At 36.8% G+C, this 4131-nt stretch overlaps 1 pseudogene; it reads right to left on the bottom strand.

Annotated features, from left to right (window-relative positions):
* Nucleotides 1-555: 555 nt before the first annotated feature.
* Nucleotides 556-1491, bottom strand: LOC101352191 (olfactory receptor 151-like; annotated as a pseudogene).
* Between the last annotated feature and the right edge of the window lie 2640 nt (nucleotides 1492-4131).

Genomic DNA, 4131 nt, shown 5'->3' with positions numbered 1-4131 from the left:
TTGTGAATGTTCACTAGTGGGAATTATACGTTTAAGTAGAAAGATAACTAGTGAACAAATACAGAGAAGAACCCATAAAAGGGACCTCAATCAGCCAAGTATTTTATTATCCTTTGAAATTCGTCCATGATTAAGTGTTAAGATTAATATTTTCTGTCACAGCTTACACCACTTACCCTGAGTTCATTGAGCTAGTTATGAAAGACAGAAGGGAATGATTGTCAATTTATACCAATTAAAGGAAAAATATACTATCATAGTTTTTTTTAAGTAAGGAAGAATGTAGTATCAAGCAGATTCACCAAGGAAATATTTTTCACAATAAATATTCCTGCACCTAATCAAGGACATACTGAATCATGAATCATAATATCATAGAGTAGTTTGTTCAAGGATAGATGTGTGTGAGTGTGAGTGTGTGTGTATGCAGAGATTGCAATAAAAGAGTAATATCAAAAAACTGTAGTGAAAGGAATGAGAATAGTATGTTACTTTAAGAAACAGGAAGAGAAGTTAGTTTTTAAAAAAAGAAAGAACATGCTACTATCATGACCTTTAGTGGTTCTGACTACTAACCTGAGGTGGTCCATACCTCATACTCAAGGCTTTGCCGAGCACCTTCCTTACATCTTTACTCCTCAAGCTGTAGATCAAAGGGTTCAACACAGGAATCACTGTGCTGTAAAACACAGAGGCCACCTTCTCCTGGGCCATGTTGCTGCTTGATGCTGGCTTAAAATACATGAATATGATAGATCCATAAAAAAGCCAACAACTGTAAGATGAGAGCCATAGGTATTAAAAGCTTTGAACTTGCCCTCAGCTGAGGGTATTTGAAGTATGTTGGAGAGTATAAAGGCATAAGAGATGATGATATGTACAGTTGTTGCTAATACATTGAATCCACCTACAAGTATCAACAGAAGCTCATTAATGTAAGTACTGGAGCAGGAGAGCTTTAGGAGAGGAATTATGTCACAGAAGTAATGGTGGATGACATTGTACCCACAGAAGGAAAGCCTGATCATGAAAAAGTTGCCATGATATAGACTCCAGTCACCAACATGCTGCAGACCTTTCGGGACACCGTGGCACTGTAGAGCAGTGGACTACAGATAGCTACATATCTATCATATGTCATGACAGTCAGCATATAGAATTCAGCAGTAGCAAAAACACAAAAGAAAAAAAGTTGTGTCATGCATTCAGGGAGGGAAATAATATTTTGTTCCCATAGAAAGTTTCCCAGGAGTTTGGGGATAACAACTGAGGAATAAAAGAGATCTATGACTGAAAAATTACCAAGAAAAAAGGACATGGGCGATTGGAGCTTCAGATTGAAAGTGATAGGGAGGATCATACCCAGGTTTCCCACTACAGTGACCCCATATATCCCTAGGAACAGGAGGAAGAGAGTCAGCTGGAGTTCTGGTTTGTCTATCAATCCCTTGAGGAAAATTCAGTCACTGTGGAATCATTTTGTTTAGCCATTTTTCAGGAAACAGGGAATGTGAAACTATGGAAAAGAAAATTACAGGAGATAATAAAGCTATTAGCCTGTGATAAGTAACAGTTTTATTGGTGTTGTGACAGAAAAAAAAAACTGAGAATCAAATTTAAATAGTTTCAGTGTGGTCAATGATAAGATTATTAATTACATAATTATTGTTAGACTGTATTACTTTTAACCAAACATCTTCATAAGCTATACAGAAACAAAGAATAAATATAATGTGATCTTTTAAATAACTGTAAAATATCTCAATAGAACAAAGCTGCCAGTAATGATGTGCTCTCAGAGATTTAATTGTTGAGAATAAACAGGGGCTCAATAATTATGGATGGAACTGTGTTTATAGCTGCAATCCTCAGGGCAGGGAACACCAAGTCTTTAAGTGTTAAGAAATTACATTTACAGCTAGTGCTGGGTCTTTTGTGTATTCTGGGCTGTTGTTACCCAGGAATACAAAGCATTCCTCAAGGAAAAATTGGTAAGGGAATGAGTATCTTAGGGATACAATTCTTAGTCTGAAAGAGATGTGCAGAGACATTCTGTTCCAAATTAGCAGATCTTCAAATTAGTTCTTGAGTTCTTTGACGCAAATGAGTTAGGACTGTATTATATTTGTTCCTTCTTGGAAGAGTTTTGGAAGCTATTGTGGGTGCATCTTAGGAAAACAGTTAAATGTGAATGAAAAGAAGGGAACTTTTCTTACTGCTCCACCCACTGCACACTCCACTGGCAACAAACGTCTTATCCTACAGCTTAGTTTTGTTTGCTTATGCAATAGCCATATATATTTGTGTCTTCTGTGTTAAATTTGTATTTATTAGAATACAAATTTGTAATTGTTCCTAAGTAATTCCATTTCACAGTAAATGCCCTAGTTAAGTATACTCAAGTAGCCCTGGTGGCTCGATGATTAAGTGCTTGGCAGCTAACCTATGGGCCTGAGGTTGGAACTCACCAGCCACTCCTCGAGAGAAAGATGTGGCAGTCTGCTTTCATAAAGATTACAGCCTTGGAAACCCATTGGGGCAGCTCTATTCTGTCCTATAGTTTTACCATGAGTTGGAATCAACTCCATGACAATTAGTTTTTGGGAAAGTGTACTCAGAATTTGTGTACTTACTTGAGTGCTGTCAGGAGTAGAAAAGTTGCTCCCTCTTAATTAATTCAGATTTTCTCTCTTGTAATGTGAGATAAATTCAATAGCTTCATGGCAAATATTACCTTTCCAGAACCTTGCTGATCTTGTTTAGTGTGTGATGTTATTAGCACCTAACATCAAAGCATCATATGGCAACTATTGGAAATGAAGAAGAAATATATCCTCTTCCTATCATTTCTAAAGCTGGGTTCATGCTCCAGCTGTGTCACCAATTCACTGTGTGACTTTGAGAAAGTCATTTTACCTTTTCTTTTCTGTAAAAGAATATGGTTGGAGTGAAAAATCTCTAAGGTCTGTTATAGTTCTAAGATTTAAAGACTCTCTACTTCTAATTTGAGCGAATGGTAATAAGATCGCCTTCCAAGCCCAGATCCTGAGAAGTCTTTTATAAGTCTAGGGAATGCTTTGATTTGTTGTTTATAGGTTTCTGAACTCCAAGGACATGCATGAGTTCAGTATTCTCCTAGGAACACAAGTCCAGTGGAGACTCTGAGGTGAAAGTTCCCTGAGAATTAGAAAAGCAATTAGTGAGTTACATTTGCACCCAGAATAATGGCACTCCCAGAATATTGGCATTTCCAATGTTCAGAATTAAAGTTTTACTCTTACTTCTTGGGAAGGAAAATTTTAGTCAGCAAAGGAGAATGTATCCCATTTGGAAGGATTATAGTATTATCATAAGCAGATGTGGACAGTTTGGTGAGGGTGTTCTCACTCATTTCAAAGAGCAGAGGTCAAAGTCCTCATCTCTGTGTGCCCTCCAAAAGGAGAGCCTAGTAACTATTCCTTCTAGATTTATAACTCTTTGTATTGTCAGCTAAATTAATTAATGTTAATTAAAATTTATTTTCCTGGAAGATTAAGTATCATACTACTATCAGTGATAACCTAAATAGGCAGATATACTACTTCCTTCTTAAATATGTTCTTTCTTTAATGATATTTATGCAGGGGGTGGAGTTTTGTTTTTTTTTTTAAATCAGAGTTAGTAAGAAGCTCCCGTTAGCTTCTCCAAAGTCAGAGTAATGCATTTGCGATATTGTCATAGACTCCCTAAAAAAAAAAAAAAAAACTGTTGCCGTTAAGTGGATTCCGACTCATAGCAACCCTATTGGACAGAGAAGAACTGCCCCATAGAGTTTCCAAGCAGCGCCTGGTGGATTTGAACTGCCAAACTTTCGGTTAGCAGCGGTAGCTCTCGACCGCTATACCCAGGGTTTCTAGTCATAGCGCCTTAGAGTTAGTCTAATGCTGGCATACTTTCATCTTGGGACTCCAAGACGGAAGAGTTTCAAACTCACCTCTAGATGATTTATTTTCTTGGAGAAGATTAGGCACTTCTTTCTCTTGATAAGATTAGGCTCTCTTTAAGATACATAAAATGCATAGTCTGAGATATCAGTAATAGATCTTTTTTTTTAGTGGTAGTGAAAATATACACAACAAAGAATTAACCAAT

Source organism: Trichechus manatus, unplaced genomic scaffold (assembly GCF_000243295.1).
Source record: "Trichechus manatus latirostris isolate Lorelei unplaced genomic scaffold, TriManLat1.0 scaffold00035, whole genome shotgun sequence".
Classification (NCBI taxonomy): Eukaryota; Metazoa; Chordata; class Mammalia; order Sirenia; family Trichechidae; genus Trichechus; species Trichechus manatus.
Note: the sequence above shows the minus strand (reverse complement) of the source record. Positions and strands in the feature narration are given on the sequence as shown.